We start from the raw sequence: 24,300 nt of genomic DNA on the forward strand, positions 1-24,300 counted from the left end.
AACTTAGAATAAGAAATTATAACTACTATAATTATAAAACATGACAATTTTTACGTGGCAATATTAAGAGAAAATATATCCACATGACAATATTAAGAGAAAATATGCCTACTTTATATATATAGATATAAAATAGACAGATATGGGAAAAAAAAAAAAAACTTGCCTATACATACTTTATTACAAAAACAACTTTATTACAAAAACACTTATTTTATATGTGAATCATATCATACATATTGTATTTTGAACATAAATTAGATGTAAACAAGAAAATATATATATATATATATATATATATATATATATATATATATATATATATATAATAAGTTTGGGCTTAATACTTAGATTGTGAACTCAACATTCAAATATGTGAGGTTTATATATTTAATAGATAAATCTCACTATATATTTTGTGTCTACTGAATTTCAGCAAAAAAAATTCTAATAATATTGGAAAAGAAAAACCTTCGAACATCAATAAAAAAAATTAATTAATCTCTCAAAGCTAAGGGGTTGAGGTTCTATCCAGTAATATTGAAATAATTTTTAGAGTTATTTCATAAGCTTGAACTTTAATTGAAGCTGAATTTTAAAAATAAAAGTTTTAATAACTATATTTTATTTATTTACTCTTATGTTTAATAGATACCCATAAAAATTTATATTTTTCAATGGATATATATACCTCACTCAATTATATATTTTTTATGAGTTAAATACTTTCTTTAAAAAAAAAAAAATCTATTAGAAGAGAAAAATATATCACAACCTAAATTATGCATTAATTTATTGTAAGAGTATATCGCAGTTAATAATCATAGACTTTTTTTTTATTTTTATTTTTTACAATTAGATATTCTTGAGGTAGCTTTTCACTAAAAAAACAGGGTGCCTGTCACACCCTACTCCTCGTAAGATGTAACATGTTCCCGTAGTACACCTAATGAATTATCGTACTTCACCTACCAGTAACCCATTAAATATACTACAAGGGATTTTAAAACAATTTTCGTTCATTTTGAAATTGGTGGGTAAAATTTTTTTTCAAAATTTAAAAACCTCTATTTAAAGTCTAAACATAAATTAAATTTTTGGATATTTAAAATCTCCGCAATTTTTATAAAAATTTCGGTAGAGTACCGTCTGTATTTTGAGAAAATAGTTCTTTAAAACCTGAAAATAAAAACACTCACAATATATTTCTCAATCACAACTTCATTTGCACCACCAAACTTCAAATTAACAACAATGGCAACACTTCAACTCAAAATCTAAATTTCAATTCAAAAATTAATAACTCAAAACATTTCATAACTCATGCACATTGCATTTTAAATAATTAATTTACATTCATAAGTTAATTTATAGACGCAAAATCTCAAAATAATATTATTACAATTTTATCTGTACAACTGCTCAAATTACAAAGATACATATGCATACTATCATATTTACATAAAACTAAACTATTAGGGTATAGACAAATACCCATACAAAAATTCTTCAATTATACTCCTCTCTAACTATAGCAGCTCGCTCTGCTGCTATGTCCTTTTCTCTATCTGCGACAGCAAGTTAAAGCTATCGCTGAGTATAAAGATACTCAGTGGTGCACAATAAAGTATAAAATGCATAATATAAAACATTTATGGACAAATTATAATTCAAAAATCTCACAATCGCATTTCATAATTTTTTTTAAATCACATTTATAACAAATCATAATTTTCAAAGCTTCATACAACACAAAATTTAATCAAACAATTTAATAAATATAGTGTTACCAAATAATAACACAACTTAGGCCATGACACAAAATTTCCGAACATGCCGTGTGCACATCACGACAAGGCAAACACCCCCACTAATCGAAATCAATGAGGGAGGTGGCTAGCTAGTTAATGAGTACTCATCCAAACTTGCCCCTCAGACTGGGAAGCCAGAGAGGGAGGAAACTGATCAAATATCAAACTCACCCCACAAGTGGAGGAGGAACATATTAATATTGTCATGCCAAGTGTGAATTAAAAACAATTTAAATCAAAAGCATCATAAATACTTCATCATGCTAATGTCACAATTCAATATTTCAAATTATTCAAAACAATTTAAATCAAGTTATTCAAATATTTCATACAATTCACAAATCATATTTCATTCCAAACTTTTCATTTTCAAAGTAGGCAACACACTATTTTTCAAATAAGATTTTCAAAGTCATAACTAAATTCAAAACCATTTGTTCAAATATTTCATACAATCAATAAATAATTTTCATTCCAAATTTCCATTGAAAAATAGACAACATAACATTTTCGAAATTCATAATGAATAAAACATATTCACAATGTATAACAAATCAATTTTCATTGTGAAACTATAATTTATAAATTTTTGTGCACAAACCTGATGCGAGTCGCCTATCGGCCTTGACTCGATTCCTCGGGTTCTTTCTCGATGTTCTTTTCCACTGAAACACACAGTTTCACAGTGTTTCAGTATCATAACTTAGCATAAATCTAATAATTAATTCATAAATACTTAATTCTAACCCAAATATGCTTAAACTAACGTTCTTGGAAATTTTCATTTCGGTGTCACTATTCACTATACTATTCAAGTCAATTTGTTGACTTTCTAAGGCTTAATAGGTATGGGAACTCCAACTTCACCCATATACCACATTTTGGTCACTAAATTTGTTGGTTTTGATTGTTTATTCAAATTCTAAGTCTTTTAGGCAAATTTGAAAATTTTCAATTTTGGTGTCTAAGGTTGCACTGTTCTATTGGTCACTTTACTGTTGAAATTTGGCAAAACTTTCTTCATAGAAAATGTTCCCTATTGTTTTAAGTTTATTCTCCTTTTTGAATCACTCCAATTGGAGTTTTGTAGCTCAAGTTATGGCCATTTGAACTATGGCTGTCGGAGTGAATATAACCCAGATTTTCTAGGCAATTTTGGTTCTAGCAGTTTGGGTCACCAAATTGAGGTGGCCAAATGACTTGGTTAATGGCATAATTTGGTTTCTATTCTTTATGAAAGTTTTAGTTCTATATCTCATCTAACTACTGGTAAAATTTCAGGTCATTTTGACCTGCCTAGCTCAAGTTATGACCAAATGAACAAACACTGTTCATTTGGTCAGTTTGTACAGGGACAGACTGAGATTTTCTGAATTGAGTCAATTTGTTCACTAGGTTTTGGTCACTTTTTGGGCATGGTTTCTAAATGAAAATTGTGTCATTTAGTGTCTATTTTCATCCCCAATTGTTCTCATACCAATTGGACTTGTAAATTTTCATTTTTGGTCCCTCAAAGGGACCTTGGTCATGCTACCAGCAGCATGACCACATTGAGTCCGAATTTAGTTTCAACTCCAACACTTTCAACACACTTCATTTGGTCACAAATGACCATTTTTCACTTCAAACTAGATCAAATACATCATTTCACCATTTCTCCAAATTTTGTCTCCCAAACGTTAGGTCCAAAACCCTAACTCACTAAGTTGTTGCATTTAACCAATTCAATGCCTATATACATGCTTCTTCAACTCAATCAAGCTCACATACACCTTTAAGTCCATCAAATTCATGCACACACATCAAAACCCTAGCTGGATGAATTTTGCTTTCATCCTCCAACAATTAATTTCTTTTCATTTTAAACATAATTTTAAGTTAATTGAACTATAAACACAATTAATTCAACTAGAATTTCAAGTTTAGCTTACTAACCTTTCTTTAAATTTTCAATCTTCAAATCTTTCACTTTCTCTCAATTTTCTTCAAATCTTCTCCTTCTAATCTTCCTTTCAAGACTTGCTTATAATTTTTCTTCAAGAAAATTAAAGGATTTATGGTGGAATTAGTGTTTAGAAAGCTTAAAAATAAGCTTTCATGGAGGAAAATTTGAGAGAGAGAACTTGGGAGAGAGAGAGTCGGCAATGGAAGGGAAGAAGACCAAAATGGCTTTTTTTTTTCTTTTAATTTATTAGTTTTATGTGTATTTTCACTTAATTGACTTGGTCAATGAAAATTAAAATTATTTTTGACATCATGATGATATCATAAAGGTGATGTAATAAACTTTTTAAATTTTCTTTTTCGTTTCTTTTCCTTTTTATGCATATTTATCTTATGAAAGACCAAAATATCTAATTAATTGAATTTATTAATTATACTATTTATGGCATCATGCATGATGTCATGCATGATGTCATCTTCCTACATTTTTTCATTTTCCTTCATTTTCTTTTTTTTTTCTATTAGTTCTTTAATTTAATTCCCGACTCCAAAATTTTCTTTTCTCCGATTTTTTTGACAGTTAGGTCAGGAGTCAGCTCTCAGGGTCAATTGACCAAATTGCCCTGTCACACCCTACCCTTCTGTAAGGCATAACATGATCCCGTAGTATACCTAATGAATTACCAACTCCGTCTACTGATAACCCATTAAATACACTACAAGGCATTTTAAAAACTTTTCTTACTTCTTTTACAGTGGTGAGCACTATTTACAGGTGTTAAAAACCTTTTTGAACTGAAGTGATAGAACTAACACATTTGAATTATTTGGAATTTCTGTAAAAATTTTGGCAGAGTGCCATCTGTATTTTGGATAAAACAGTTCTTCAGACAACCTGTAAAAAGCACTTCAATATTTTTCCAAATCTCAACTCCAACATATTTCTCAACTCAAATCCACAGTGATTTTTCAAAGTCTGAGATACAAGAAATATAATACAATTTTTACAAGCCAAAATAACTCATAATTATTTTATAACTTCAAGGTACAATTTGAATTTACAACTGCTCAAAATAAAAAACAATATGTACATACAGTGAACATACATTAAAGTACAAAATGCAAAATGTGGTATACTCGTTATACCCAAAAATCTCTCGCTGGAGGTACTAGCAGCCTAGTCTGCTGCCCTGTCTGTCTGTTTACCTGCGATAGCAATGAAAAGATATCGCTGAGACAATGTCTCAGTGGTGCACAACATTAACCAAATACAATTTAAATCACAATTCATAATCATTTAAATGATGGATATGTAAACTCATAGTTAAATTCAAGACAATGAGTGTCAGAAGGAATTTAACACAATACCACAATAAATCTCAGAGATCAAAACATAGTTAACTTCAAAAGACAGTAAATGTCAATAAGGATTTAACTCCATTTCACAATCTCTTAATACAAATCAATAAATCACACACAGCTTAATCATGTTCCAAAGTTCAATTCGTCCTAAAAGCCGATGGCTAATGAGGTATTCAATTCGTCCCAAAAGTCGATGACTAATGAGGAATAACATAGCTAGCTAGCAAAAATATGAGTACTCATCCAATTCATCCTCAACAGGCACACACCTCAACACTTCAGCCAGAGAGGGAATTCAATTCATCCCACTAGACAAGCTAGTGAGGAATACAATCAGTATACATGATAGCTGTGGTTTCAAACCATTTCCAATGCTTTTCAATCAATAAGTATCCATCAATATCATTCAAACAATTTTACACAGTTTCAAGCAATAAATATCTATTCAAACACATTTCCACAATTTAAAACAATAATGTACAAATAGTCATAATTCATTTTAATTGAAAAATTCAAATGAAATAGTTGTTGTGCACAAACCTCTGATAACTGTCTCTTGGTCTGGACTCAGTGTTTCCTTCCCTTTTCCTGAGTCTTTGGTAACTGAGAAACACAATTTGAAGTGTTTCAGTACTAAATTAAATTGTCTCTAACGATAATGTTCGATAAGTAATTCACTGAAAGCTATTATTTGCTTAATCACCTAATATACCGACCCTCGATGCGTTCTAGGTAAATTAGGTTTTAGTGTCATTAATATGTCACATTCGATAGTCTTTTAGGGTTGGTACATGTTACCAATTTCATTTCCTTGTTTAGTGCATTTTATTGCAACTTGTTGGATTCCGGTATACTAGTTTGACCTAGCCGGACGACCTAGTTCCCTCGGTTTTCGGTCAAAACTACAAACTTATAGATACATGTCTTATGAAACGCGGGGCAAAATTTTAGGTCATTCTGAGTTATGTAGACCAAGTTATGGTCATTTTACTATTGCTGGTCAAATGGCATCAAATTAGGTCATTTTAGGTCAAATTTGGTCAACTTTGGTTCGGCCAGTTTTTGGACCCGAACTTGTGCAAGCTGTTTGACTTGCTTATGGTCATTTCTGGGCTTTGGTGTCTTCATAAGACTTGTATATATGGACCTTAACTATTCATGGTTAAAATTTTAGGTCAATTGGACCAGTTTTGAGTGAGTTATGGCCTAAAAACTAACTGCTGCCCAAATGGTTAGTTTTTTGGCCTCACTTGTACTTAATACGGATTTGGTCATTTTTCAAGCTACCATGCAAGCAGAATTTTGGTATGTTTCCTTCATGAAAGTTGGCACATTTTGTGCCTAGTTTCACCTCCAATTCGTCTCATACCAATTGGAGTTACATATTTAGAGTTATGGCTAAAATGCATGCTATCCTTAATTACATTGCTTATACATGTATCAATTACACTTTTACCTTACTCTAAGTCCACTTCCTTTACCAATTCTGATTTGGTACATTACCAAAACCATTTACTACTTCACCTTAAAGTTACTTTGGGCAGAATACAACATCCTTAATACACCAAATGAAGTCCTAACTCACAAAGTCCAAATACAACAATAGATACACATAAAACTCCTAATTATTACATACAATTTCCACAACCAATTTACATACATGTTCATCAACCCTCAATATCACAATTCATCCAACATCTTCATGAATTCAAACATTCATTAAGGAGTCCCAAGGCTGCCGAAATGCTCCACAATGCCAAAGTTTCCCACAATTCGTCAACTTCCATTTCAAGTGCACAATCACCATATACATGTGGAATTAACTTACTAGGACATTAAATCACCCTACTCAACATGAATTCCCACCAAATATATGTAAAAATAAATCATCAAATATACAACTCCATGGCTGTCCAAAATTGGATATATCAAGAACTCCTCAAAACTTAAAAATTCCTTCACAAAGCACACACCCATAACATGTATACAAAGTTTAACAAAGCAATATTTAAAAATACAAACTTACCTATTGTTAGGACTTGTTAAACCTTCACTAAACTTCTTGATTTTGCTATCAAACTCTTCCTTATGATGTGGAGATAATCTTTAATGAAGCCACCTAGGTGTTTGGAAGTGAAATGAGGAGGTTAATGGAGCTTGAAGGCAAAACGGCAATGGAGGTTTTCATCTTTTCATTTCGGAATGGTTGAGAGAATTGGAGAAGTTGAGATTTGCAGATTGTATAATGGGTTTACAGCTGCCCATTTAGTGTTTATTTTATTCCTTAGTGGTCCACTTACACAATTTAAAGCATATTATAAGTTTAACTTTCATTTATTCCACATTAACCCATAATTTTTGCTATTTACTTTAGGTACCATCCATTTAATTTTTCATTATATTTTTCAAGTGTAATATTATTTACTTTTAATGGACATTTAGGTCAAAAGACAATTCGGGATGTCAAATGACCACAATGCCGCTGTTCGGGTTGCATTCCCGATTTTTCGGTAACACCGGGTTTTATCTGTTTTTCGATTTCTCACTTTTCTTTGTACTAATTATTTAATTTTTCTTTGATATTTCTAATGATATTTATACTTCAATTGATGTCTCTTTAAGTCCTATAAATATTTTCCAGGGTTCCCCATGATCGAGGCAGATCAACGATCCACGCCGTGACTTCCCGGTGCGGTCACCCATCGCTAGGGTTCTCGGCTCGCTTAACTTGGTTACCTTTCTTTGCTATTATTTTTCCTTTGTTTTTCTTGTATTTTCTTTTCTTGTATTTCATTATTTTATGTCTTCTCCCTCATATCAAAGTGTAGTTCTAGGCATCCTAGCTGTCCGGACAACACTGGTCACCGGAACAGTAGAACGCACTACCGAACATAGGGGTGTTACAATTCTCCCCCCCTTAAAATAAATTTCGTATCGAAATTTTACCTAGCATTAGTCTCTGAACAGCTGTGGGTGCTGTCTCCTCATATCCTCTTCACGTTCCCAAGTAGCTTCCTGGCCTGAATGATGGTTCCACAGCACTTTAACCAGGTGTATCTGTTTGTTCCTCAGCTACTTCACCTCATAAGCCAGAATTTTCATGGGTTCTACCTCATATGAGAGGTCTAGATTTACCTCAATCTCTTCAACTGATAGTACATGAGATGGGTTAGATCTGTCCCTCCTTAACATGGACACATGGAAGACACTGTGTATCCTTGCTAGCTCTGGAGGTAATGCCAACCGATATGCCAAAGGACCCACTCTTTCCAGAACCTCATATGGTCCGATGAAACGAGGACTCATTTTCCCCTTTCTGCCAAATCTCATAATCCTCTTCCATGGAGAAACTTTGAGGAATACCTTATCACCCACTGCATATTCAATATCTCTTCTTTTCAAATCAACATAGGACTTCTGACGGTCTGATGCAGCCTTGAGTCTATCTCTAATCAATCTGATCTTTTCCTCTGTCTGCTGAACAATTTCTGGCCCAATCATCTTCCTTTCACCTACTTCATCCCAACATAAGGGAGTTTTGCACTTCCTGCCAAACAATGCTTCATATGGAGGCGTCCCAATGCTTGATTGGTAGCTGTTGTTATAAGCAAACTCAATCAAAGGCAAGTGTGTATCCCAACTACCTTCAAATTCAATCACACAAGCCCGTAGCATATCCTCCAATATCTGAATAACCCTCTCAGACTAGCCATCTGTCTGTGGGTGGAATGCTGTGCTGAAGTTCAATCTAGTTCCTAGGGCTCTCTGAAGAATACCCCATAATCTAGAAGTGAACCTAGGACCTCTGTCAGACACAATTGATACTGGCACTCCAAGCAATTTTACAATCTCATATATGTACAATCTGGCCAATCTTTCCAGGCTATAGTCCATCCGAACTGGCAAAAAGTGAGTAGACTTAGTCAATCTGTCAACTATAACCCATACTGCATCATGACACTCTGTGTCCTTGGAAGTCCTGTAACAAAATCCATAGTTATTCGTTCCCATTTCCACTCTGGTACTGACAAAGGATGTAACAAACTAGCTAGAACTTGATGTTCTGCCTTTACTTGCTGACAAGTTAGGCATTTGGAAACAAACTCAGCTATATCCCTCTTCATGCCCATCCACCAATAATGCTCTTTCAGCCCTCTGTACATTTTAGTTCCACCAGGGTGCATAGCAAATGGAGACTCATGTGCTTCCTTCATAATGATCTGTCTCAATTCAGCATCATTAGGAATGCACACTCTGCCCTGATGTAGCAATAAACCATCATCTCTCATAGAGAATTCAGGTTTCTTGCCCTGCTGGACTTCTTTCGGTAACCGATATTTTTCATCACTCTAAGCGACCATTACGATCGATCAATCAACACTGTACATGCCATGCCATGCAACTCATGCATCCCTCATCATCAATCTCTAAACTGGCATGCGGTGCTTTCAATTCACATACCATGGACAAAGGAGAAACTCTGAGACTTGCCATAGTCTTGCGACTTAAGGCGTCAACCACCATATTTGCTTTCCCTGGCTGATAGTCTATTAAGAAATCATAATCTTTGATGAGTTCTAACCATCTCCTCTGCCTCAAATTTAATTCCTTCTGGGTGCCTAAGTACTTCAAGCTCTTGTGATCTGTGTAAATGTAGCATTTCTCCCCATACAAATAGTGTCTCCAGATCTTCAGAGCAAAAACAATAGCTGCTAGCTCCAGATCTTGTGTTGGGTAGTTCCTCTCATGCGGTTTCAGCTGGCGTGATGCATAAGCAATGACATTCCGATCTTGCATCAGTACACAGCCTAACCCATTGAGAGAAGCATCACTATAAACTGTGTATTCTTTACCCAGAGTAGGTAAAGTGAGGACTGGAGCTTCAGTTAAACACCTCTTCAACTCATCAAAACTTTGCTGGCATTTATCAGTCCATTGAAATTTTACATCTTTCCGAAGCAGTTTGGTCAGTGGAGAAGATAACATAGAAAACCCCTTCACAAACCGACGGTAATATCTAGCTAAACCCAGAAAACTGCGAATTTCTGTGATGTTCCTGGGCGGCTTCCAATTAAGGATAGCTTCTACCTTGCTGGAATCTACCTTGATCCCTTCAGCTGACACAACATGTCCCAAAAAGGAGATTTCTGTCAGTCAAAATTCACATTTCGACAATTTAGCGTATAGCTGTTTCTCCCTTAAAGTTTGCAGTACAATCCGCAGATGTCTGTCATGCTCCTCTGCATTCCTTGAATATATCAAAATGTCATCAATAAACACCATCACAAATTGACCAAGATATGGTCTGAAGATAGTGTTCATCAGATCCATAAAAGCAGCTGGAGCATTTGTTAACTCGAATGGCATTACTAGAAACTCATAGTGGCCATACCGAGTTCTGAAAGTAGTTTTTGGAATACTCTACTCTTGCACCTTCAACTGATAATAACCAGATCGCAAATCAATTTTGGAGAATACAGCTGCACCCTTCAACTAATCAAACAGATCATCAATGCGAGGCAATGGATATCTGTTCTTTATTGTCACCTTATTCAACCGCTGTAGTCAATGCATAGCGAGAGTACCATCCTTCTTCTTAACAAACAATACTGGTGCTCCCCAAGGTGACACACTAGGGCGGATGAAGCCCTTTTCAAGTAGTTCTTCCAATTGTATCTTCAACTCCTTCAACTCTGCTGGTGCCATTCTGTATGGCGTTATGGAGATTGGTTCCACACCAGGCATAACATTAATTTCAAACTGCGCTTCTCTTTTCGGAGGTAATCCTGGCAATTCATCAGGAAACACATCTGGAAAGTCATATACTGTAGGGATGTCCTTCAATGCTGGACTCCCCACTTGGGAGTCTACCACATGTGCCAAATATGCTTCACACCCCTTTCTGATCATTTTTCTGGCTAGTGCAGCTGAAATGATGTTTGATGGCAATAACTGCCTCTTCCCATGTATTACCACATCGCTGTACTGAGGAAGGCCAAAAGTGACTATCTTCAGCCTACAGTCAATCATGGCATGATGCCTAGCTAACCAATCCATGCCCAAGATGATATCATAATCTCGGAAGGGCATTTCAATGAAATCAGACTGGAAAGTGTGTCCTTGGATCACCAAAGGACAATCTCTATACATTCTATTAACCCTAACTTCTTGTCCTAGTGGACTTGTTACTAGCACCTCAAAGTCCATTTGTATACATGGAACAGCAATGCAATCAATGATGCTAGCACTCACATAAGAATGGGTAGAACCCGGGTCAAATAACACAAACACATTCTGATTAAAAGTTGAGAAGGTACCAGCCACAACATCAGATGTCTCGGCCTCTTCCCTCTGTCTCATTGCATACATTACGATCGAGCACTGTCTTGCTCGATTGTTTCATCATGCCTTGGTGCTGCTAGGCTACCTCTACCCCTGCCTCTACCTCTGCTGGGTGGTTGTGAACTTCTGGTGATAGGGCTCTGAACTGACCCTTCTTTAGTAGTAGGGGGTGGTCCAACTCTACGACTACTGGTGCAGTCCTTGGCAAAGTGTCCGGTGCCTCCACAGTTATAACAGGCTCCAATAGCCTTGTAGCAGATCCCACCATGATTTCTTCCACATGTCTCACATTGGCGGGGAGGGTAAGAACCTCTGGTACTCTACTGACCAGATAGGGGAGGTCTCTGTCCTGAATATCTTCCCCTACCAGACTTCTTGCCACCTCTACCATGTCCCCCATGATTCTTCCTCTTTCCAGTAGGACCACTGGAACTCTGTTCTACAGATTTTCCCTCTTTCTCTGTCTTCTCTGATTTCTTTTTCTCAGGAGCAGCTTCAGACTCAATTCTTTCTAACTCTAGAGCTTGAGAAATAAGTTCAGAAAAGTTAGTGTGTTTGAAGCCGACTACTTGTAATCTGATACTGGGCTTCAAGCCGGTTTCAAACCTCTTGCATCTCTCCCTGCTGGTAGAAAGTAAAATCACTGCATAATGGCTCAGGCGGGAAAATTCTCTTTCATACTCAGCCACTGATCTGCCTCCCTATTTTAGACTTAAGAATTCTTGTAACTTCTGGTCTACATAAGCATCAGGGACATATTTCTATCTGAATTCCCTGAGAAAGTCATTCCATGTTAGCACTGCAGGTTCTACCAGACTGTGGGGAATGGTTTTCCACCAGTCATAAGCATCTCCCTGTAACAAAGATACTGAATATTCAAATCTGAGCTCCTCCGTGCAATGCAATTTCTTGAACACCCTATCCATCCTCTCTAACCACTGTTCAGCCTCTAGAGGATCTACTGTCCCCTTGAACTCTGTAGCCCCATACTTCATCAAATTGTCATACTGCCTAGTAGGAGATTGTGGTTGTACCACTGGTGTCTGTATTGGGACTTGAGTAGGCACATTACCAGCCATTTGTTGGAACATTGCAGCCATCTGCTGAGCGAATTGAGAAGGGAACTGTGGTACTGCAGGGGCTGGTGCTGCTGAACCACTGACATTATGTAGGCCTGGGGCATCCCCTTGCACCTCAGCCTCAATAGATCGATCGACTGAACGATCACCCTCTTCCATAGTCAATGCGAGGATTTTAGATCTCCTGAACAAATAACACAAGGAGATTTCCTCCCGTTAGTGCATACTTATAATGTAATGTACTGTATGTATCAAACAATGATATTGAGCAGTTGTACTATGAAGAAAGAATATTCAAATAACAGGTGAAACAAAATTTAAAAACTAGCTCTGATACCACTAAAACATGTCACACCCTACCCTTCTGTAAGGCATAACATGATCCCGTAGTATACCTAATAAATTACCAACTCCGTCTACTGATAACCCATTAAATACACTACGAGGGATTTTAAAAACTTTTCTTACTTCTTTTACAGTGGTGAGCACTATTTACAGGTGTTAAAAACCTTTTTTGAACTGAAGTGATAGAACTAACACATTTGAATTATTTAGAATTTTTGTAAAAATTTTGGCAAAGTGCCATCTGTATTTTGGATAAAACAGTTCTTCAGACAACCTGTAAAAAGCACTTCAATATTTTTCCAAATCTCAACTCCAACATATTTCTCAACTCAAATCCACAGTGATTTTTCAAAGTCTGAGATATAAGAAATATAATACAATTTTTACAAGCTAAAATAACTCATAATTATTTTACAACTTCAAGGTACAATTTGAATTTACAACTGCTCAAAATCAAACACAATATGTACATACAGTGAACATACATTACAGTACAAAATGCAAAATGTGGTATACTCGTTATACCCAAAAATCTCTCGCTGGAGGTACTAGCAAATACTAGTCTGCTTTCATCGTCTGTCTACCTGCGACAGCAATGAAAAGCTATCACTGAGACAATGTCTCAGTGGTGCACAACATTAACCAAATACAATTTAAATCACAATTCATAATCATTTAAATGATGGATATGTAAAATCATAGTTAAATTCAAGACAATGAGTGTCAGAAGGAATTTAACACAATACCACAATAAATCTCAGAGATCAAAACATAGTTAACTTCAAAAGACAGTAAATGTCAATAAGGATTTAACTCCATTTCACAATCTCTTAATACAAATCAATAAATCACATACAGCTTAATCATGTTCCAAAGTTCAATTCGTCCCAAAAGCCGATGGCTAATGAGGTATTCAATTCGTCCCAAAAGTCGATGACTAATGAGGAATAACATAGCTAGCTAGCAAAAATATGAGTACTCATCCAATTTGTCCTCAACAGGCACACACCTCAACACTTCAGCCAGAGAGGGTATTCAATTCGTCCCACTAGACAAGCAAGTGAGGAATACTATCAGTATACATGATAGCTGTGGTTTCAAACCATTTCCAATGCTTTTCAATCAATAAGTATCCATCAATATCATTTAAACAATTTTACACAGTTTCAAGCAATAAATATCCATTCAAACACATTTGCACAATTTAAAACAATAATGTACAAATAGTCATAATTCATTTCAATTGAAAAATTCAAATGAAATAGTTGTTGTACACAAACCTCTGATAACTGTCTCTTGGTCTGGACTCAATGTTTCCTTCCCTTTTCCTGAGTCTTTGGTAACTGAGAAACACAATTTGAAGTGTTTCAGTACTAAATTAAATTATCTCTAACGATAATATTCGATAAGTAATTCACTGAAAGCTATTATTTGCTTAATCACCTAATATACCGACCCTCGATGCGTTCTAGGTAAATTAGGTTTTAGTGTCATTAATATGTCACATTCGATAGTCTTTTAGGGTTGGTACATGTTACCAATTTCATTTCCTTGTTTAGTGCATTTTATTGCAACTTGTTGGATTCCGGTATAGTAGTTTCACCTAACCAGACGACCTAGTTCTCTCGGTTTTTGGGTTTCGGTCAAAACTATAAACTTGTAGATGTATGTCTTATGGAACGCGGGGCAAAATTTTAGGTCATTCTGAGTTATGTAGACCAAGTTATGGTCATTTTACTATTGCTGGTCAAATAGCATCAAATTAGGTCATTTTAGGTCAAATTTGGTCAACTTTGGTTCGGCCAGTTTTTGGACTCGAAATTGTGCAAGCTCTTTGACTTGCTTATGGTCATTTCTGGGCTTTGGTGTCTTCATAAGACTTGTAGATATGGACCTTAACTATTCATGGTTAAAATTTCAGGTCAATTGGACCAGTTTTGAGTGAGTTATGGCCTAAACACTAACTGCTGCCTAAATGGTCAGTTTTTAGGCCTCACTTGTACTTAATCCGGATTTGGTCATTTTTCAAGCTACCTTGGAAGCAGAATTTTGGTATGTTTCCTACATGAAAGTTGGCACATTTTGTGCCTAGTTTCACCTCCAATTGGTCTCATACCAATTGGAGTTACATATTTAGAGTTATGGCTAAAATGCAGGCTGTCCTTAATTACATTGCTTATACATGTATCAATTACACATTTACCTTACTCTAAGTCCACTTCCTTTACCAATTCTGATTTGGTACATTACCAAAACCATTTACTACTTCACCTTAAAGTTACTTTGGGCAGAATACAACATCCTTAATACACCAAATGAAGTCCTAACTCACAAAGTCCAAATACAACAATAGATACACATAAAACTCCTAATTATTACATACAATTTCCACAACCAATTTACATACATGTTCATCAACCCTCAATATCACAATTCATCCAACATCTTCATGAATTCAAACATTCATTAAGGAGTCCCAAGGCTGCCGAAATGCTCCACAATGCCAAAGTTTCCCACAATTTGTCAACTTCCATTTCAAGTGCATAATCACCATATACATGTGGAATTAACTTACTAGGACATTAAATCACACTACTCAACATGAATTCCCACCAAATATATGTAAAAATAAATCATCAAATATACAACTCCATGGCTGTCCAAAATTGGATATATCAAGAACTCCTCAAAACTTAAAAATTCCTTCACAAAGCACACACCCATAACATGTATACAAAGTTTAACAAAGCAATATTTAAAAATACAAACTTACCTATTGTTAGGACTTGTTAAACCTTCACTAAACTTCTTGATTTTGCTATCAAACTCTTCCTTATGATGTGGAGATAATCTTTAATGAAGCCACCTAGGTGTTTGGAAGTGAAATGAGGAGGTTAATGGAGCTTGAAGGCAAAATGGCAATGGAGTTTTTCATCTTTTCATTTCGGCATGGTTGAGAGAATTGGAGAAGATGAGATTTGCAGATTGTATAATGGGTTTACAGCTGCCCATTTAGTGTTTATTTTATTCCTTAGTGGTCCACTTACACAATTTAAAGCATATTATAAGTTTAACTTTCATTTATTCCACATTAACCCATAATTTTTGCTATTTACTTTAGGTACCATCCATTTAATTTTTCATTATATTTTCCAAGTGTAATATTATTTATTTTTAATGGACATTTAGGTCAAAAGACAATTCGGGATGTCAAATGACCACAATGCCCCTGTTCGGGTTGCATTCCCGATTTTTCGGTAACACCGGGTTTTATCTGTTTTTCGATTTCTCACTTTTCTTTGTACTAATTATTTAATTTTTATTTGATATTTCTAATGATATTTATACTTCAATTGATGTCTCTTTAAGTCCTATAAATATTTTCCAGGGTTCCTCGCAGTCCACGGCCAGTCAACAGTCCACGCCGTGACTTCCCGGTGCGGTCACCCATCGCTAGGGTTCTCGGCTTGCTTAACTTGGCTACCTTTCTTTGCTATTATTTTTCCTTTGTTTTTCTTGTATTTTCTTTTCTTGTATTTCATTATTTTATGTCTCCTCCCTCATATCAAAGTGTAGTTCTAGGCATCCTAGCTGTCCGGACAACACTGGTCACCGGAACAGTAGAACGCACTACCGAACATAGGGGTGTTACAATTCTCCCCCCCTTAAAATAAATTTCGTCTCGAAATTTTACCCAGCATTAGTCTTTGAACAGCTGTGGGTGCTGTCTCCTCATATCCTCTTCACGTTCCCAAGTAGCTTCCTGGCCTGAATGATGGTTCCACAGCACTTTAACTAGGTGTATCTGTTTGTTCCTCAGCTGCTTCACCTCATAAGCCAGAATTTTTATGGGTTCTTCCTCATATGAGAGGTCTAGATTTACCTCAATCTCTTCAACTGATAGTACATGAGATGGGTTAGATCTGTACCTCTTTAACAAGGACACATGGTAGACACTGTGTATCCTTGCTAGCTCTGGAGGTAATGCCAACCGATATGCCAAAGGACCCCCTCTTTCCAGAACCTCATATGGTCCGATGAAACGAGGACTCAGTTTCCCCTTTCTGCCAAATCTCATAATCCTCTTCCAAGGAGAAACTTTGAGGAATACCTTATCACCCACTGCATATTCAATATCTCTTCTTTTCAAATCAACATAGGACTTCTGACGGTCTGATGCAGCCTTGAGTCTATCTCTAATCAATATGATCTTTTCCTCTGTCTGCTGAATAATTTCTGGCCCAATCATCTTCCTTTCACCTACTTCATCCCAATATAAGGGAGTTCTGCACTTCCTGCCATACAATGCTTCATATGGAGGCGTCCCAATGCTTGATTGGTAGCTGTTGTTATAAGCAAACTCAATCAAAGGCAAGTGTGTATCCCAACTACCTTCAAATTCAATCACACAAGCCCGTAGCATATCCTCCAATATCTAAATAACCCTCTCAGACTGGCCATCTGTCTATGGGTGGAATGCTGTGCTGAAGTTCAATCTAGTTCCTAGGGCTCTCTGAAGACTACCCCAGAATCTAGAAGTGAACCTAGGACCTCTGTCAGACACAATTGATACTGGCACTCCATGCAATTTTACAATCTCATATATGTACAATCTGGCCAATCTTTCCAGGCTATAGTCCATCCGAACTGGCAAAAAGTGAGTAGACTTAGTCAATCTGTCAACTATAACCCATACTGCATCATGACACTCTGTGTCCTTGGAAGTCCTGTAACAAAATCCATAGTTATTCGTTCCCATTTCCACTCTGGTACTGACAAAGGATGTAACAAACTAGCTGGAACTTGATGTTCTGCCTTTACTTGCTGACAAGTTAGGCATTTGAAAACAAACTCAACTATATCCCTCTTCATGCCCATCCACCAATAATGCTCTTTCAGCCCTCTGTACATTTTAGTTCCACCAGGGGGCATAGCAAATGGAGACTCATGTGCTTCCTTCATAATGATCTGTCTCAATTCAGCATCATTAGGAACGCACACTCTGCCCTGTTGTAGCAATAAACCATCATCTCTCACAGAGAATTCAGGTTTCTTGCCCTACTGGACTTCTTTCAGTAGCTTCTGATATTTTTCATCACTCTGAGCAGCCATTCTGATCTGATCAATCAACACTGGCTGTACATGCCATGCAACTACTGTCTGTCCCTCATCATCAATCTCTAAACTGGCATGCTGTGCTTTCAATTCACATACCATGGACAAAGGAGAAACTCTGAGACTTGCCATAGTCTTGCGACTTAAGGCGTCAGCCACCACATTTGCTTTCCCTGGCTGATAGTCTATTAAGCAATCATAATCTTTGATGAGTTCTAACCATCTCCTCTGCCTCAAATTTAATTCCTTCTGGGTGCCTAAGTACTTCAAGCTCTTGTGATCTGTGTAAATGTAGCATTTCTCCCCATACAAATAGTGTCTCCAGATCTTCAGAGCAAAAACAATAGCTGCTAGCTCCAGATCATGTGTTGGGTAGTTCCTCTCATGCGGTTTCAGCTGGCGTGATGCATAAGCAATGACATTCCGATCTTGCATCAGTACACAGCCTAACCCATTGTGAGAAGCATCACTATAAACTGTGTATTCTTTACCCGGAGTAGGTAAAGTGAGGATTGGAGCTTCAGTTAAACACCTCTTCAACTCATCAAAACTTTGCTGGCATTTATCAGTCCACTGAAATTTTACATCTTTTCGAAGCAGTTTGGTCAGTGGAGAAGATAACATAGAAAACCCCTTCACAAACCGACGGTAATATCCAGCTAAACCCAGAAAACTGTGAATTTCTGTGATGTTCCTGGGCGGCTTCCAATTAAGGATAGCTTCTACCTTGCTGGAATCTACCTTGATCCCTTCAGCTGACACAACATGTCCCAAAAAGGAGATTTCTTTCAGCTAAAATTCACATTTCGATAATTTGGCGTATAGCTGTTTCTCCCTTAAAGTTTGCAGTTCAATCCGCAGATGTCTGTCATGCTCCTCTGCATTCCTTGAATATATCAAAATGTCATCAATAAACACCATCACAAATTGATCAAGATATGGTCTGAAGATAGTATTCATCAGATCCATAAAAGCAGCTGGAGCATTTGTTAACTCGAATGGCATTACTAGAAACTCATAGTGGCCATACCGAGTTCTGAAAGTAGTTTTTGGAATACTCTGCTCTTGCACCTTCAACTGATATTAACCAGATCGCAAATCAATTTTGGAGAATACAGCTGCACCCTTCAACTGATCAAACAGATCATCAATGCGAGACAATGGATATCTGTTCTTTATTGTCACCTTATTCAACTGTCGGTAGTCAATGCATAAGCGGAGAGTACCATCCTTCATCTTAACAAACAACACTGGTGCTCCCCAAGGTGACACACTAGGGCGGATGAAGCCCTTTTCAAGTAGTTCTTCCAATTGTATCTTCAACTCCTTCAACTCTGCTGGTGCCATTCTATATGGCGTTATGGAGATTGGTTCCACACCAGGCATAACATTAATTTCAAACTGCACTTCTCTTTTCGGAGGTAATCCTGGCAATTCATCAGGAAACACATCTGGAAAGTCATATACTATAGGGATGTCCTTCAATGCTGGACTCCCCACTTGGGTGTCTACCACATGTGCCAAATATGCTTCACACCCCTTTCTGATCATTTTTCTGGCTAGTGCAGCCGAAATGATGTTTGATGGCAATAACTGCCTCTCCCCATGTATTACCACATCGCTGTACTGAGGAAGGCCAAAAGTGACTGTCTTCAGTCTACAGTCAATCATGGCATGATGCCTAGCTAACCAATCCATGCCCAAGAAGATATCATAATCTCTGAATGGCATTTCAATGAAATCAGACAGGAAAGTGTGTCCTTGGATCACCAAAGGACAATCTCTATACATTCTATTAACCCTAACTTCCCGTCCTAGTGGACTTGTTACTAGCACCTCAAAGTCCATTTGTATACATGGAACAGCAATGCAATCAATGATGCTAGCATTCACATAAGAATGGGTAGAACCCGGGTCAAATAACACAAACACATTCTGATTAAAAGTTGAGAAGGTACCAGCCACAACATCAGATATCTCGGCCTCTTCCCTCTGTCTCATTGCATACATTACATTTAGACCTTTGTCTTGCTCGATTGTTTCATCGTGCCTTGGTGCTCTTTGGGCTACCTCTACCCCTGCCTCTACCTCTGCTGGGTGGTTGTGAACTTCTGATGACAGGGCTCTAAACTGACCCTTCTGCAGTAGTAGGGGGTGGTCCAACTCTACGACTACTGGTGTAGTCCTTGGCAAAGTGTCCGGTGCCTCCACAGTTATAACAGGCTCCAATAGCCTTGTAGCAGATCCCACCATGATTTCTTCCACATGTCTCACATTGGCAGGGAGGGTAGGAACCTCTGGTACTCTGCTGACAAGATAGGGGAGGTCTCTGTCCTGAATATCTTCCCCTACCAGACTTCTTGCCACCTCTGCCATGTCCCCCATGATTCTTTCTCTTTCCAGTAGGACCACTGGAACTCTGTTCTACAGATTTTCCCTCTTTCTCTGTCTTCTCTGATTTCTTTTTCTCAGGAGCAGCTTCAGACTCAATTCTTTCTAACTCTAGAGCTTGAGAAATAAGTTCAGAAAAGTTAGTGTGTTTGAAGCCGACTACTTGTAATGACATCGGGCTTCAAGCCGGTTTCAAACCTCTTGCATCTCTCCCTGCTGGTAGAAAGTAAAATCACTGCATAATGGCTCAGGCGGGAAAATTCTCTTTCATACTCAGCCACTGATCTGCCTCCCTATTTTAGACTTAAGAATTCTTGTAACTTCTGGTCTACATAAGCATCAGGGACATATTTCTATCTGAATTCCCTGAGAAAGTCATTCCATGTTAGCACTGCAGGTTCTACCAGACTGTGGGGAATGGTTTTCCACCAGTCATATGCATCTCCCTGTAACAAAGATACTGAATATTCAAATCTGAGCTCCTCCGTGCAATGCAATTTCTTGAACACCCTATCCATCCTCTCTAACCACTGTTCAGCCTCTAGAGGATCTACTGTCCCCTTGAACTCTGTAGCCCCATACTTCATCAATTTGTCATACTGCCTAGTAGGAGATTGTGGTTGTACCACTGGTGTCTGTATTGGGACTTGAGTAGGCACATTACCAGCCATTTTTTGGAACATTACAACCATCTGCTGAGCGAATTAAGAAGGGAACTGTGGTACTGCAGGGGCTGGTGCTGCTGAACCATTGACATTATGTAGGCCTGGGGCATCCCCTTGCACCTCAGCCTCAATAGATTGATCGACTGATCGATCACCCTCTTCCATAGTCAATGCGAGGATTTTAGATCTCCTGAACAAATAACACAAGGAGATTTCCTCCCGTTAGTGCATACTTATAATGTAATGTACTATATGTATCAAACAATGATATTGAGCAGTTGTACTATGAAGAAAGAATATTCAAATAACAGGTGAAACAAAATTTAAAAACTAGCTCTGATACCACTAAAACATGTCACACCCTACCCATACATGGGCATAACATGATCCCGTAGTATACCTAATAAATTACCAACTCCGTCTACTGATAACCCATTAAATACACTACGAGGGATTTTAAAAACTTTTCTTACTTCTTTTACAGTGGTGAGCACTATTTACAGGTGTTAAAAACCTTTTTTGAACTGAAGTGATAGAACTAACACATTTGAATTATTTAGAATTTTTGTAAAAATTTTAGCAAAGTGCCATCTGTATTTTGGATAAAACAGTTCTTCAGACAACCTGTAAAAAGCACTTCAATATTTTTCCAAATCTCAACTCCAACATATTTCTCAACTCAAATCCACAGTGATTTTTCAAAGTCTGAGATACAAGAAATATAATACAATTTTTACAAGCTAAAGTAACTCATAATTATTTTACAACTTCAAGGTACAATTTGAATTTACAACTGCTCAAAATCAAAAACAATATGTACATACAGTGAACATACATTACAGTACAAAATGCAAAATGTGGTATACTCGTTATACCCAAAAATTTCTCGCTGGAGGTACTAGCAGCCTAGTCTGCTGCCCTGTCTGTCTGTCTACCTGCGACAGCAATGAAAAGCTATTGTCTCAGTGGTGCACAACATTAACCAAATACAATTTAAATCATAATTCATAATCATTTAAATGATGGATATGTAAAATCATAGTTAAATTCAAGACAATGAGTGTCAGAAGGAATTTAACACAATACCACAATAAATCTCAGAGATCAAAGCATAGTTAACTTCAAAAGGCAGTAAATGTCAATAAGGATTTAACTCCATTTCACAATCTCTTAATACAAATCAATAAATCACACACAGCTTAATCATGTTCTAAAGTTCAATTCGTCCCAAAAGCCGATGGCTAATGAGGTATTCAATTCGTCCCAAAAGTCGATGACTGATGAGGAATAGCATAGCTAGCTAGCAAAAATATGAGTACTCATCCAATTCGTCCTTAACAGGCACACACCTCAACACTTCAGCCAGAGAGGGAATTCAATTCGTCCCACTAGACAAGCTAGTGAGGAATACAATCAGTATACATGATAGCTGTGGTTTCAAACCATTTCCAATGCTTTTCAATCAATAAGTATCCATCAATATCATTCAAATAATTTTACACAGTTTCAAGCAATAAATATCCATTCAAACACATTTCCACAATTTAAAACAATAATGTACAAATAGTCATAATTCATTTCAATTGAAAAATTCAAATGAAATAGTTGTTGTGCACAAACCTCTAATAATTCATTACATATAATTTCCACAACCAATTTACATACATGTTAATCAACCCTCAATATCACAATTCATCCAACATCTTCATGAATTCAAACATTCATTAAGGAGTCCCAAGGCTGCCGAAATGCTCCACAATGCCAAAGTTTCCCACAATTCGTCAACTTCCATTTCAAGTGCACAATCACCATATACATGTGGAATTAACTTACTAGGACATTAAATCACCCTACTCAACATGAATTCCCACCAAATATATGTAAAAATAAATCATCAAATATACAACTCCATGGTTGTCCAAAATTGGATATATCAAGAACTCCTCAAAACTTAAAAATTCCTTCACAAAGCACACACCCATAACATGTATACAAAGTTTAACAAAGCAATATTTAAAAATACAAACTTACCTATTGTTAGGACTTGTTAAAACTTCACTAAACTTCTTGATTTTGCTATCAAACTCTTCCTTATGATGTGGAGATAATCTTTAATGAAGCCACTTAGGTGTTTGGAAGTGAAATGAGGAGGTTAATGGAGCTTGAAGGCAAAACGGCAATGGAGGTTTTCATCTTTTCATTTCGGCATGGTTGAGAGAATTGGAGAAGATGAGATTTGCAGATTGTGTAATGGGTTTACACCTGCCCATTTAGTGTTTATTTTATTCCTTAGTGGTCCACTTACACAATTTAAAGCATATTATAAGTTTAACTTTCATTTATTCCACATTAACCCATATTTTTTGCTATTTACTTTAGGTACCATCCATTTAATTTTTCATTATATTTTCCAAGTGTAATATTATTTATTTTTAATGGACATTTAGGTTAAAAGACAATTCGGGATGTCAAATGACCACAATGCCCCTGTTCGGATTGCATTCCCGATTTTTCGGTAACACCGAGTTTTGTCTGTTTTTCGATTTCTCACTTTTCTTTGTACTAATTATTTAATTTTTCTTTGATATTTCTAATGATATTTATACTTCAATTGATGTCTCTTTAAGTCCTATAAATATTTTCGTGGTTCCCATGATCCAGTAGGTCAACAGTCCAGGCCGTGACTTCCCGGTGCTGTCACCCATCGCTAGGGTTCTCGGCTCGCTTAACTTGGTTACCTTTCTTTGCTATTATTTTTCCTTTGTTTTTCTTGTATTTTCTTTTCTTGTATTTCATTATTTTATGTCTCCTCCCTCATATCAAAGTGTAGTTCTAGGCATCCTAGCTGTCCGGACAACACTTGTAACACCCTAGGCAAATCTCACATCGACAAAACACGGGAGAGATGCTGGGTTCATAAGTTGGTGGTTCGTAACCCCTAGTGACGCGTTTTAAAACCGTGAGGGCTTCAGCCCAGAGCGGACAATATCACTAGTGGGCCAGGCCATTACATTTGTGGTATCAGAGCCGCTCCGCATGCAACCTTGAACGATGGTGGGGCAAACCTCAGCAAGAACGCTGAGTCCCATAAGGGGGGTGGATTGTAACACCCTAGGCAAATCCCACATCGGCAAAACAAGGGAGAGATGCTGGGTTTATAAGTTGGTGGTTCGTAACCCCTAGTGACGCATTTTAAAACCGTGAAGGCTTCGGCCCAGAGCGGACAATATCACCAGTGGGCCGGGC

This window comes from Hevea brasiliensis, chromosome 6 (assembly GCF_030052815.1).
Source record: "Hevea brasiliensis isolate MT/VB/25A 57/8 chromosome 6, ASM3005281v1, whole genome shotgun sequence".
NCBI lineage: Eukaryota > Viridiplantae > Streptophyta > Magnoliopsida > Malpighiales > Euphorbiaceae > Hevea > Hevea brasiliensis.